The 15,048-nt window shown below is 40.2% G+C and overlaps 1 pseudogene; it reads left to right on the forward strand.

The window, feature by feature from the left end:
- Positions 1 to 696: 696 nt before the first annotated feature.
- Positions 697 to 13,394, forward strand: LOC148203711 (uncharacterized; annotated as a pseudogene).
- Positions 13,395 to 15,048: the final 1,654 nt, after the last annotated feature.

Genomic DNA, 15,048 nt, shown 5'->3' on the forward strand with positions numbered 1-15,048 from the left:
TGGCTTTGACGAAGCAAATATAGTCATTCTTTTCCTTGGAGGTCTTGGTTCCCAAACGAAGTTGATGATAGATGCCTCAGCTGGAGGTAATATTAAATGCAAGACTCCAGAGGAAGCCACTGAATTGATTGACAACATGGCTACAAATGATAATGAGACGCATAATGGTAGAGAAAAATTTATTTTCTTTTATTTCTTTTGCCTAAGAATGGTTTACATTATAGGTTGAATTGATTTTCTTCTCTTTGGTGGTGAATTGTGTTTGGATATTTATCTGTCGCAACGTTCAGTTTAATGTTTTCATGCACTGGAATATCGTCAATCATGTTTAGTTGTGTTTAATTTCCAATTTAATTTAAGTTCAATTACTGTCAAAAACACTTTCCCAAACCCCCCCACTTCGTGTTGACCTGAGACTGAACCCAAATTTGGTCCTTGAGAGACGACCTAGGAGTCACTTCCTAGTTTATACTGCATTAATTTTGCAATCAATTTTTGTGTGAGGTGCGACCCTCTCATCAAAATGGCGCCGTTGTCGGGGACCAACGGTTCGGTCTTAGGTCTTTTGTTGTGTTAGTGTGTGTTGTGTTTTGTCTTGTATGTTTGAGTATGTGTGATTTGTTTGCTTAGGTTGTTTTGTGTGTTCGAAATTTTTGTGCTATCGTTTCATGATTTTAGGGTGTTGTGACTTAGTGCATGACTAGGGGAAATCCTGGGCCTATACCACCCTTTGATCCTGAGATTGATAAAACTTTTCATAGGTTAGCTAGGCATTCTAGAAATTTATCTTTAGAGTCTGTTTTTGAGTCTGTTCCATTAGATACTGTGCATCCCACTGCTGAGTACTTTGTGCATACTGCATCTACTGCATCTGTTGCATCTGCACTTGATTCTGATTCTGATTCTGTTGTTTTTCACACTGAGAACAGTATGGCACAACCTCCACCTCGTGAGAGGACTTTTAGGGAAATGGCTGCACCTGATTTCGATATTGAAAGCTTGTGCATCCAATATCCTGATCAGGACGTTCCATTTGTTCTCAAGACTGGACTGATCCATTTGTTGCCCAAGTTTCATGGTCTTGCAGGTGAGAGTCCACAAAAGCATTTGAAGGAATTCCACATTGTCTGTTCCACTATGAAACCGCATGATGTTCCTGAAGAGCACATCTTCTTGAAGGCATTCCCTCATTCATTGGAAAGTGTTGCTAAGGATTGGTTGTATGGTTTGGCGCCTAGATCCGTCACTGGCTGGGATGATCTGAAGAGGCTGTTCTTGGAGAAATTTTTCCCAGTATCCCGGACCACAACTATCAAAAAAGACATAACTGGGATTAGGCAGCTTGCTAGAGAGAGCTTGTATGAGTATTGGGAGAGATTCAAGACACTTTGTGCTAGCTGTCCCCACCATCAGATACCTAAACAACTCCTTATCCAGTATTTCTATGAGGGTTTGAACAACATGGATCAGGGTATGATTGATGCTGCCAGTGGTGGAGCTCTTGGAGACACCACACCTGCTGAGGCCACGGAATTGACTGGGAAGATGGCCTCCAACTCCCAGCAGTTTAGCACCAGGAATGATGCCATTGTGGTGAGGGCGTACATGATGTTGTTGCCCAGTCTTTATCAGCTGTTGAAAGCAAGTTGGAAGGCAAGATTGACTCTCTTACGAAGTTGGTGACACAGTTGACTACCAACCAGAGATCTGCAGCTCTATTTGCATCTATTGCACAACTATGTGTTATTTGTCCTTCCAGTGACCACTATACAGATGCATGTCCTTCTTTGCAGCATCCTGCTGCCTCTGATGCGCCTCAGGCTTATGCTACGAACATCTACACTAACAGGCAGCCACAACAGCAAAATCATGACTTGTCTAGCAACAGGTACAACCCAGGATGGAGGAATCACCCCAATCTTAGATGGAACAATGCGCCACAGCATCAGCAGCAGACGCCACCTTTCCAGAATGCTGGAGCACCTAAGAGATATGTGCCTCCACCTATGCAACAACACTAGAGGCAACATCAACAGTAGCAGCAAGAGATCCCTGCCCAACCATCTTCCCAACCTTCCACTTCTTCTTCTGAGCTTACCTTGGAGGAGTTGGTGAAGCAGATGACTATTCAAAACATGCAATTTTAGCAGGAGACAAAAGCGTCCATCCAGAGCTTGACGAATCAGATGGGGCAGATGGCTACACAACTGAATCAGGCACAGTCTCAGAATTCTGATAAATTGCCATCCCAGACTGTGCAGAATCCTAAGAATGTTAGTGCCATCACCCTCAGATCTGGGAAGCAAATTGTTGTGCCCACCATGCCATCTCCGGCACCTGAACCTCCTAAACTTAAACCTGCTACTTCCCACATAAAAGAGGACCAGGCTGGTCCAAGCAAGACATTTGAGGCAGGTGGACCTTCTACTTCCGGTGGTTCTTCTTCTTCTACCACCACCAGCGCATCTCCTACCTTACCCCACCAGATTCCTCTTCCATTCCCTCCAAAGGCGATGCCTAGCAAAAAGATGGAAGAGGTGGACAAAGAAATATTGGAGACCTTCAGGAAGGTAGAGGTGAACATACCTCTACTTGATGCCATAAAGCAGATTCCTAGATATGCAAAATTTCTGAAGGACCTGTGCACGCATAAGAGGAAAATGAAAGGAGATGAAAGAATCAGCATGGGCAGGAATGTATCCGCGCTTATTGGTAAGTCGGTCCCGCACGTTCCTGAAAAGTGCAAGGACCCAGGTACGTTTTGCATTCCTTGTATGATTGGAAATAGTAAATTTGAAAATTCCATGCTTGATTTGGGTGCTTCCATAAATGTCATGCCTCTTTACAACCTACGGGTGTGGTCATTCAGTTGGCAAACAGGAGTGTTACCTACCCAACAGGTTACATAGAGGATGTCTTGGTTAAGGTTGGTGAGCTGATTTTTCCTGCCGACTTTTATGTTTTGGAAATAGATGAGGGATTCTCTCATGGATCCGCTCCCATAATCTTAGGCAGACCCTTTTTGAAAACTGCCCGAACCAAGATTGATGTGTATGCTGGAACTTTATCAATGGAATTTGTTGATATTATGGTTCACTTTAATATTCTTGATGCAATGAAGTTCCCAGCTGAGGACCATTCTGTTTTTAAGATTGACCTGTTGGATGACATTATTGATAAATATGCTGTTGATGAGTTTGATTCTTTGCATGAGAAAGAGCATTCTTTTCTATCTTCTCTACATACATGCATTGAATCTGAATTTGTGAATGATGTTGATGATGTTCTTTATATTGATGATGTTGATAATGTAATTGTCATGGACATGGATATGGATATGCATTGAATCTGAACTTGTGAATTCCTTGGAGTCAGAATGCACTAACCATTTTGTAGGAAGTACAAATGAATCTGACTTGCAGGCACCTACTCTAGAGTTGAAACAACTTCCAGATAACCTCAAGTACGTGTACTTGGAGGATGATGAGAAGAAACCGGTGATCATTTCTACCTCCCTTGATTCTGTTCAAGAGGAGAAGTTGCTTGGTGTGCTGAGGAAGCACAAGAAGGCCATTGGTTGGAGTTTGGCTGACATACCCGGTATTAGCCCATCCACATGCATGCATAGAATTCTTTTGGAAGATGGGGCAAAGCCAGTGAGACAGCCACAAAGAAGGCAAAACCCCGTGATCATGGACGTCATCAAGAAGGAGGTGACCAAGCTTTTGCAAGCTGGGATCATCTACCCTATTTCAGACAGTCAGTGGGTGAGCCCCATCCATGTTGTGCCCAAGAAAACTGGCCTCACTATGGTGAAGAATGAGAGGGATGAGCTTATCCCAGCTAGAGTGTAGAACAGTTGGAGAGTCTGCATTGACTATAGGAGGCTCAACCAAGCAACCAGGAAAGATCATTTCCCCCTGCCATTCATTGATCAGATGCTGGAGCGCCTGGCAGGTAAATCTCATTATTGTTTTCTTGATGGTTTTTCTGGTTACTTTCAAATAAATATTGCGCCTGAGGATCAAGAGAAAACCACATTCAACTGCCCCTTTGGCACTTTTGCCTATAGGAGGATTGATGACAAATTTATGAACACCGAAAAACGGCGCCACAAACTTGTTGAACAATCGGCAAGTGTGACCGAATCATATCAAGTAATAAAACTCGGTGTCAACACTCAATTTTGTCCGGGTTGAAAAAAATGTGTTTTTATTGGTGTTTTTATTATTTTTCTTTTATTGTATTTTACCTGTTTGTTTTATTTTATTTTATTTTTTTTTTTTATGTATTTAGATTTTTGTTTTTTTTATTCAATTTCTATTTTATTTCTTATTTTCAATTTGTTTTAATAGTGTTAATTAATCAAAATAATTAAAATAATTAAAAAATTGAAAAGTAAAATTAAAATTAAAAATAATGAAAATAAATAAAATAAAATTGGAAAAAAGTAAAAAAATAGAAAAAGGGAGGAAACGTGGGAAATGAAGGGGAAGCATGTCTGAGGAGGGGGAACCGGTTTGTTAGAGGGAATATTTTCTAAGATTTTTTGGAAGGAAAAAAGGAGGGGATCAGGTGGTTAGAGAAAAGGAATTTTCCCAGGATTCGGGGGCAGGATTTTGTTGGGGGGTCAGAGAGAAAAAGAAAGAGGGAGGCACACGAGTAAGAATCCATCTGAAATCATATAGCATTGGCACCGTGATAACAGTTGAAAAACTGTTATTTTCATGCTTAAAGTTGATACTAAAAGCAACCTTTAGACTTAGAAACTAGCTTGAAATCATGCCTTTTGTTTATATTTTCAGAAATAAGAGAGCTGGACAGGTTTATGCTTGATTTAAGTGTTTTTGTGCAGGTTTTGAGGTGAATTTGGTGAAAGAAGTGAAGAATAAGAGAGAGGACATTAGAAAAGACAAGAAAGAGTGCAAAAAGGAGAAGTCGAAGGCACCGCTCAGCGGCAAACTACCGCTGAGCGGCACTCAAGAGGTGACGTTGGAACCGCTGAGGGGCAAAGTGGCCGCTGAGGGGAAGAAAGAAGACGCGTAACCACCGCTGAGCGGTAAATGGCGCTGAGCGGCACTTTTTGGGCTTGGACTTTTATAATCTTTTGTAACTCTAGATTAATATTTAAGGGCTTGCACGTCCTTTAGTTGGGATCTTTGGCAGAAACGAGGCAAACACTCTCTCTTTCACCCCTTTGAAGGAGGATCTTGGATGCTCAGGCTACCTCTTCCACTTTATTGGGTTTATTCTTTCATACTTTCATTGTTATTCATCTAGGTTCACCATGAATATGGTGAACTAAACCTTGTATGTTTGTTGGGGAATCAATGTAATCTCTTGAAGCTCTCATATATGGAATCTGTTGAGTACATCTTTGAATTAAGACATATGCTTTCTTTCATCATTAGTTAGGGTTTTTCCTCTTTGCTAAATGCTTGCATTGTTTAACTCATTCTAATGCATGATTATTGGTTTTGTCGATACGGACACGTACGGGGAAGTCTAGATCCGGGGAATTTCTCCCAATATTTTACTGACAACATTATATTGGTTGCCTTAAGCTCCTGCACTCATGAACTAATCATTAGGAATGCTAGGAATTGTATGAACTATTTGATTAGGGAGAAGCCATCTAGAATGGTACATTAGAGAGTGGCATTAACAATGATGATTTGAAAGAGGAATTCCTAAAATATATGAGAGTGGATGAGATGAAATTGACCCCCAACAACATATTCATTCATTTAATCCATTGAAAGTGTTTATCTTATGTCTTTGCCATTGATCAATTCATGCATACATGTTTATTTTCGTCTTGCATATTAAAATTTCAATTATTGTTTTCTTAAGTCTTAGCTAATCAAGAAATCACATAACTAAACTAGGCCGTGAGTCCTTTGGGAAGAACGATACTTGGTCTTACCAAGTTTTATTACTTGAACGATTCGGTCATACTTGCCGATTGTGAAACAAGTTTGTGACATCATATTTTGGTGCTTACAAATTTGTCCATCAAGTTTTTGGCGCCGTTGCCGGGGATTCGTGGTTTAACTGGTTAATTTGTGTGATTATTGATTATCTTTGACTTATTTTTTTATTTTTAATTTAAATTTCGAATTTTTTTAATTTTATTTTATTTTTCTGTTTATATTTTTCAGTTTGTATTTTATTTGATTTTATTTTATTTTTCTGTTTTCTGTTTTTCTGTTCTCTATTTTTATTTTCTGTTTTTTATTTTTCGGTTTTTATTTGATTTGATTTTATTTTAGGTTAGATTAGATTAGATTTTTTTTTTAGGTTAGATTTTATTTTTATTTTCTTTTAGATTAGATTTTATTTTAATTTATTAGATTTTATCTTTTTATCTTTTTAGGTTAGATTTTATTTTATTCTTATTCTATCTTTTAGGTTAGGTTAGATTTTATTTTATTTTATCTTTTAGATTAGATTTTATTTTTTAGATTAGGTTTTATTTTATTTTATTTGATTCTATCTTCTAAATCTCTTATCTTCTTATATCTTTTCAATCTTTATTTTCTTTTCTCTATCTTTTTGTGCTAACAATTGTTTTTAGGGTTTTGTGCCTAATGTCTGCAGAATGCAATTTGGTCAAGAGTTTAATTATAGGGGCACTCAATTCTACCAAAGTAATCTCAACCAATGGTGGGAACCTCACTCAAGCATGGATCAAAGCCAATTTTGGCAAGCTGCTGGACAATTTGAGAACCAACCACAACAACAATGGCAGCAACAACCCTTTCTATCAGGAAGTTTGGATAGGTTGGAGGACACCCTTCAACGATTTTTGAAAAATTCCGACTCTACTCAGAAAAGCATTGAAGAATCATGTAAAAGAATGGAGATGCAACTTCGTCACATTAGTCAGATATTAAATGATGATGTTAATACTGATGTTAACCTTAAGGAGGAAGGGCAAGTCATTATCACTGAAAGTGACAAGATTCTTGATGAGGAAAAATTAGAGGGAGATGAGGAAAGGGTAGAGAGAAAAGAGAAAGAAGAGTTGAGTGAGAAAGATAAAGATGAAGAAAAAGAAAAAGAATTGGTTGAGAGAGAAGAGAGAAAGAAAATTTGTGTGAAGATAAAGAAGTTGAGGAGAAAAAGAGAAAGGAAGAAAAAAATAAAAGAAGAGAAAAAGAGAAAATTTAGGGAGAGAAAAAGGAAGAAAAAGAAGATGAGAGGAAAGAAGAAGAAATCACATGAAAAATCACATCCTCATCTAAAGAAGAATCATAGGAAGGAAAAGAAATTTAAGTGCTTCATGGAAATCTTCAAGAAATTGGAGATTAAAGTTCCTATGATTGAGACACTGCAACAGGTTCCTGGTTTGATCAAATTTCTGAAGAAGTTCAGTAGGAAGAAGAAGAAAAAGAAGAAGGAACTTGAGCTTTACTGGGTCAAGCTAATGACATTAAAAGAGCGCTTGCTGGGAGGCAACCCAGTGAATTTAAAACTTTTGATTTGGTTTTGTAATTTTTAATGTGTGAACATTAGTTTTGTAAATATTTTTGTTTGATCTAGCATCTACTGAAGGATGCTAGGTGGTTAAGTATCTACTGAAGGATACTAAGTTTGTAACACCTACTGATGGGTGTTGGTGAGAAGATTTTGCACCTACTGATGGGTGCTGGTAAGTTTGAAACACCTACTGATGGGTGTTGGTGGATTTTGGGTCAGGCTCGTGACGTTAAACAAGCGCTACCTGGGAGGCAACCCAGTTGATTTATTGTTTTTGTTTGTTTATTTTTAGTTAGGATTTGCATAAGCATTTTTAACATTGAATTGCAGGGAACCTATGAGAGACATGTAGGGAAGGCACGTAGGTCAAGAAAAGAAGGAGGGGAGCACTTCACGAAAGTGCCGCTGAGCGGCAATTACCGCTGAGCGGTACTATCGCAGAGGGGCTTAAGTTCCCCTTAGCGGGACCCGAGCCCATTAGGGTATTTTTATACCCCAAGCTGCGTTTTAGGGTTTATTTCCAGACTTCTCTCTGCACAAACACTTCCACACACCTTCTCCTAGGTTTTCCACATCTTTTTACTCTTCCCTCTTGAGAAAATTTCTCTTCTATTCACTTTTTCACTAGTGTGCCATCAAAGTTTGGGGTTGGAAGAGAGCATTCTAGTTTGAAGGCATTCTCATTGCATCTAGTATCTCCACCCAAGTAAGTAAAATGCATTTTGTTCATTCTAGGGTTCTTGAATTTGAATGTGATTGTCAAAGCATGAATATTTAGGGGTTTTGATTTCTATGCATGATTTGATGATATATTTGATGTTTGAACCGATTAAACTGCTTGATTATGAACTGGAAAACTGAAAATTGCATTTGGGTGGAGTTAGGACTGTTTTAAAAAGAGATTTGCAAAAATCTGCAGATCACCGCTGAGCGGCAGTTATCGCTGAGCGGCACTCTGCCAGATTTGTTTTTTCTGGTTTATTGCGTGTTTGAATGTGGTACTGGTGGCGCTGAGGGGAAATTCTGGCCCTCAGCGGTGGTTTAGCTTCGAAAGGAGTTGTGTTCTGAGTTTACTAATGATGAACATCATGTTCTGTGGTTTTGGATTTATGTTTGAATGCAGGAATGGCATCCTCTTCAGGAAAGAGATTGAAAACCATGGCAACCAAGAGAAAGGAAAAGGAACCAGAGCAGCCCCATAATGGCAGGTTCCTCTCTAGGAAACATGAGAAGCACTTTAGGGTGGTTCAGGACAGGAGACTTCTAATGGAGAGAAAGGTTGGAATGATACCTAACTTTGCTCCTCAATTTGGAGAGCAAGTGTTAGGGAATGATTGGGGGAAGCTAGCCACTTATCCATCACCTGCCAACATAGCTGTGGTGAAAGAATTTTACACCAATGCAAAGAAGATTGGTGATTATCCAGCTGAGAATTATTTGGGCTATGTTAGAGGCCATGCTATCAGGTATGATCCTGACTCCATAAATAACTTTCTGGATACTGTGTGGGCTGGTGAGCAATGCCAGTTTGCTCTTAGCATGGAGGAAGGTGCTGATTATGAGGATGTGGAGAGAGTATTGTGTATACCTGGAGGACACTTCCAAAGGAATAGATCTGGCTCAGTGGTTAACATTAGGAGGACAGATTTGACTCCTCTTGCAAAGTATTGGATGGCGTTTTCTCATGCCAACATTCAGCCATGTTCACATGTGTCAGATATTACTCTCAGCAGGGCACTATTCATCTACTGTGTTATCAGAAACTTGAATGTTAATATTGGGCAGGTGATAGCTGATGAGATTAGTGTGTGTGCTAACACTTCAAACAACAAAGCACCACTGGGACATCCTTCTTTGATCACTCACCTTTGCAAGCTAGCTGGGGTGGACACTTCTGTTCCACCATTTGAGAGGCCAAGAAAAGCTATAGATGAGGCCTATTACAGACAGTACTGTGGAGGTGAGGAGGCAGCCCAGCCAGTGCCACCACGCCAGGCTCGTAGAGAGAGAAGGCCAGCACAGAGCAGGACTTCTGCTGATACTCATGAGGCAGAACCATTCCAGATGAGGGACATGTATATGTCTCTTATAGGTGCTCAGTTGCAGTCCATCCACAGAGGGCAGGTGGCCACGGCTGAGATGATAGTGGGGATGTATGATACCCCTCCAGCACACAGGTGGACTATGGATGAATTCCATAATGTGGTAGCTTGGCCAGAAGAACCAGTATATGGAGGAGCTGGAGCAGCTGAAGCTTCAGCCAGAGATATGGAGGAAGATGAAGCAGAGGAGGAGGATGCATTTGATGAAGATGATGATGAAGAGGAAGAGAAAGATACAGAGAGCTCGGACTGATGAGGAGCTGAGATAGCATTTACTGATGAATGCTATCATATGATTATGCTTTTGTGGTTTAAGTTTTCTGAACTTATTTGTTTTTGTTTTTAGATTAGGGTTTGATGTACTCTATTGAACACCTGGTTTGTTATGATGGTTTGCTATTAACTGTGATTGTGTGATAAGTAATGCTTGATGATGCTTATTGATTGATTGATGTTGAGATGATGTGCACATTAAAATGCTTATACAGGTGATTCACAAGCTTTGTGAACAAATGCATAATATCATGATTGTGATTGTGAAATTAAGCAGGATGTGCATGTCAAATGTGAATGAGCTTATATGTGAGGTTTTGAGCTCCAGAGTTGTTATTATTAAATGCTATTACTTTGAAAGCATGAATGACTTTGCCCAGGTTTTCTATGATTGAATCAATTGCTTGTTTTGCATCATATGATCAAAGGCCGTGTTTTTGAAACCCTTTTTATTGGCCAAATTCATAAAGTTAGCCTTCTAAAAGAGAACACGTTGTGTTCTATCCTTTGAACCCTTAGCCTTAAATATACACTGAACACCCTTGATTGAAAATCTTTACCTTGAGTTAAGTAGAAGATCTTGTGTGGTATTGTTAAATGTTCAAGTTTGGGGTTATTGGGGAAACATGAAAAAGGAAAAAAGCATTGAGCTAACAGCTAAAAAGTAAGAATATGTAAAGAAAAGAAAAGAAAAAGAAGCAAAGCTCAATGCAAATGCAAAAGCAAAGGCAAAAGAAAGTTGGGAATGAATAAGAAGATTGTGTTGTTATGATTCTCTTAACTCAAGGATTTTTGTGATCCAGAAAAACCAATTTTCTTGTTAGCCCAGCCACATTATAAGCCATTGAAAAGTCCTTGTGATGATGCATGCTTGTGAATGTATTTGATTGTGGTTAAATGAAAGGCAAAGTTGATTCATGTGACATTGTGATAGTGGAGTGAATGAGTGAAACACTTTACCTCTTATACACTTGTGTGTTGAGTGAAACACTTTACCTAGTGAGGAAATATTCCATAAGCACATGAACATCCATGCTTAATTGATTGATCATTCATGAAAAATAGCATTTGTTGGAATTTAAATGACTTTGTGAACACTAAAGCATGTGCACATCTTGATTGAACTCTTGGTCTTAAGTTTGAGTGAAGTTATTACTTATCTTGAAAAGAGGATTTTGAATGAGTAAACCATCATATGAATTGGTTGGAGATGGAGTTACATTTTATTTGCTTGAGGACAAGCAAAGTTCTAAGTTTGGGGTTGTGATAACAGTTGAAAAACTGTTATTTTCATGCTTAAAGTTGATACTAAAAGCAACCTTTAGACTTAGAAACTAGCTTGAAATCATGCCTTTTGTTTATATTTTCAGAAATAAGAGAGCTGGACAGGTTTATGCTTGATTTAAGTGTTTTTGTGCAGGTTTTGAGGTGAATTTGGTGAAAGAAGTGAAGAATAAGAGAGAGGACATTAGAAAAGACAAGAAAGAGTGCAAAAAGGAAAAGTCGAAGGCACCGCTCAGCGGCAAACTACCGCTGAGCGGCACTCAAGAGGTGACGTTGGAACCGCTGAGGGGCAAAGTGGCCGCTGAGGGGAAGAAAGAAGACGCGTAACCACCGCTGAGCGGTAAATGGCGCTGAGCGGCACTTTTTGGGCTTGGACTTTTATAATCTTTTGTAACTCTAGATTAGTATTTAAGGGCTTGCACGTCCTTTAGTTGGGATCTTTGGCAGAAACGAGGCAAACACTCTCTCTTTCACCCCTTTGAAGGAGGATCTTGGATGCTCAGGCTACCTCTTCCACTTTATTGGGTTTATTCTTTCATACTTTCATTGTTATTCATCTAGGTTCACCATGAATATGGTGAACTAAACCTTGTATGTTTGTTGGGGAATCAATGTAATCTCTTGAAGCTCTCATATATGGAATCTGTTGAGTACATCTTTGAATTAAGACATATGCTTTCTTTCATCATTAGTTAGGGTTTTTCCTCTTTGCTAAATGCTTGCATTGTTTAACTCATTCTAATGCATGATTATTGGTTTTGTCGATACGGACACGTACGGGGAAGTCTAGATCCGGGGAATTTCTCCCAATATTTTACTGACAACATTATATTGGTTGCCTTAAGCTCCTGCACTCATGAACTAATCATTAGGAATGCTAGGAATTGTATGAACTATTTGATTAGGGAGAAGCCATCTAGAATGGTACATTAGAGAGTGGCATTAACAATGATGATTTGAAAGAGGAATTCCTAAAATATATGAGAGTGGATGAGATGAAATTGACCCCCAACAACATATTCATTCATTTAATCCATTGAAAGTGTTTATCTTATGTCTTTGCCATTGATCAATTCATGCATACATGTTTATTTTCGTCTTGCATATTAAAATTTCAATTATTGTTTTCTTAAGTCTTAGCTAATCAAGAAATCACATAACTAAACTAGGCCGTGAGTCCTTTGGGAAGAACGATACTTGGTCTTACCAAGTTTTATTACTTGAACGATTCGGTCATACTTGCCGATTGTGAAACAAGTTTGTGACATCATATTTTGGTGCTTACAAATTTGTCCATCACACCGGCACCGGCGAGAGGAAGTCACCGGATTCTCGCAGCAAGCAGCAGCCCTAGAGCTCTGAGAGGTAAGCATCTTGCTCCCCTGTGTGGTCATGTATGCTTACTGTATAACTGCCTTTGATGCTTATTCCATTTTGCTTATGCTATGGTAAGTCTGCTACATTCCCCATTTTAGAATCTCATAGCATTGGTTTATCCTTTTCCTCTGAGCATCCATCTTTATCTTTTCTTGACACTGAACCTCCAACTTCCTTCATCCATATTCACCCACTGCCACAAGACATATTAACACCCACGGCCATCATCAATCTTCACGTCCAACACTTGATTTCCCCATACCCGTGTTCATCTCCATTACCTGCTGAAAATTCCCACCCATCATCACGGGCACATATGCAAGTTTTGTATTCCTCCATTTACTCAATCAAACCTCATTCCCTCATCCACTCATAAACCATCATCCATATTCGCCCACGGCCACTACCAACACCTCACGGTCACCGCCTTATTCCTCCATTGGAACCTCCATTCCAACCCACGCATAACACCATCACCCTCAACCTGCATTATACAAAGCCACAGCCTAGAGCAATGACCAATTTCCAGCCCTCAAACACCAGTATATATTTTACCTTCACTGAGCCAAAGCGGTGATTGGTCATTGTGTCGTTCACCGTCGCCTTCAACCACGCAACCACACACCACCACCTTCAGGCACACCGTCTCGTTGTAAAATACTAAATTAGGATAATGGTGCTAAGGGGATCAGAGATGAACGCGGAAGAAGACCCTCCCTGAAAATCGCCGTTTTCGAAGTGAGAAAGGTGGAGACAGTGGCGTCGTGGCTGGTGGTGGTTCTGGTGGCGCGAGTTGCCGCCGGCGAGGCCAAGGTTGTTCTGGGCGAGGTGATGGTGGCCGGTTATGACGGAGGTGGCGGGGAGTCATGGTGCTGAGTAGGAGATCTTGGATCTCTGGAGAAGGCACAAGCCGGCGTGAAGCAGTGAATGAGAGTGAACCTCCTAAACCCCTAGAAAATTCTAGGTTAGAAACCATTCAATTGGGCCAGGCCCAAGGTTGAGCGTACGTCTAGGAACCTTTATTTTTCGAACGTTCGTCATCCCTCTTCATCATTCCCAACGAACGCTCGTCCATAACGAGCGTTCGTCATCCAGCCTAATCTGCCCAACGAACGCTCGTCCCAAACGAACGCTCGTCCATAACGAGCGTTCGTCATCCAGCCTAATCTGCCCAGTGAACGCTCGTCCCAAACGAGCGCTCGTCATTCGTTCGTCATCCAGCCTAATCTGCCCAACGAACGCTCGTCCCAAACGAGCGCTCGTCATTCGTTCGTCATCCAGCCTAATCTGCCCAACGAACGCTCGTCCCAAACGAACGCTCGTCCATAACGAGCGTTCGTCATCCAGCCTAATCTGCCCAGTGAACGCTCGTCCCAAACGAGCGCTCGTCATTCGTTCATCATCCAGCCTCATCTTCCCAACGAACGCTCGTCCAAACGAGCGCTCGTTGTTCATCATCCAGCCTCATCTTCCCAACGAACGCTCGTCCAAACGAGCGCTCGTCGTTTGTCATCCAACCTCATTTTCACAACGAACGCTCGTCCAAACGAGCGCTCGTCGTACATCATCTCACCTCATCTACCCAACGAACGCTCGTCCCCAGCGAGCGCTCGTAGACTAGCCTCCTCTTCTCAGCGTCCGTTCGTCACATCATCCACTGAACGCTCGTCATCTACCTTCCTGTACTCAACGTACGTTCGTCGTATCACCCAACGAATGCTCGTTCTTCAGCCTACATTCACAACGTTCGTTCATCCTCTATCAACGAGCGTTCGTCATTCAGCCTTAGTTACCAACGTTCGTCCTTAAATTCCCCAATGGACGTTCGTCCTCTCCCCCAACGAACGTTCGTTCTTTACCTAACGAACGCTCGTTATGCTGATACTGTCCCCAACGTTCGTTCAACCTCTCCCATTTCTTTTTTTGTTTATTTTATTTTTCTTTATTGTCTTATTTTTAAATATCTACTTATTTTAAAATATATATTTAATAATACAATATTTATAGTTTAATTAAAAAGAATTTACAAAAATATATAAAGGTTTAAGCGCACGTGTGACCGCTCGCGTCGTCCTTGTGCTAAAAACCTTTTCTTCTTTTCTTAAATAAAATTTCAAAAATACGTTTTGAAGGTTAAGCACACGTGTGACCGCTCGCGTCGTCCTTGTGCTAAAAACCTTTTCTTCTTTTCTTAAATAAAAATTACAAAAATATTTTAAAGGTTTAAGCACACGTGTGACCGCTCGCGTCGTCCTTGTGCTAAAAACCTTTTCTTCTTTTCTTAAATAAAAATTACAAAAATATTTTAAAGGTTTAAGCACACGTGTGACCGCTCGCGTCGTCCTTGTGCTAAAAACCTTTTCTTCTTTCTTAAATAAAATTTACAAAAATATTTTAAAGGTTTAAGCACACGTGTGACCGCTCGCGTCGTCCTTGTGCTAAAAACCTTTTCTTCTTTTCTTCAATAAAAATTACAAAAATATTTTAAAGGTTTAAGCACACGTGTGACCGCTCGCGTCGTCCTTGTGCT

This window comes from Vigna umbellata, chromosome 2 (assembly GCF_029865625.1).
Source record: "Vigna umbellata cultivar VRB3 chromosome 2, Vumbellata_1.0, whole genome shotgun sequence".
Classification (NCBI taxonomy): Eukaryota; Viridiplantae; Streptophyta; class Magnoliopsida; order Fabales; family Fabaceae; genus Vigna; species Vigna umbellata.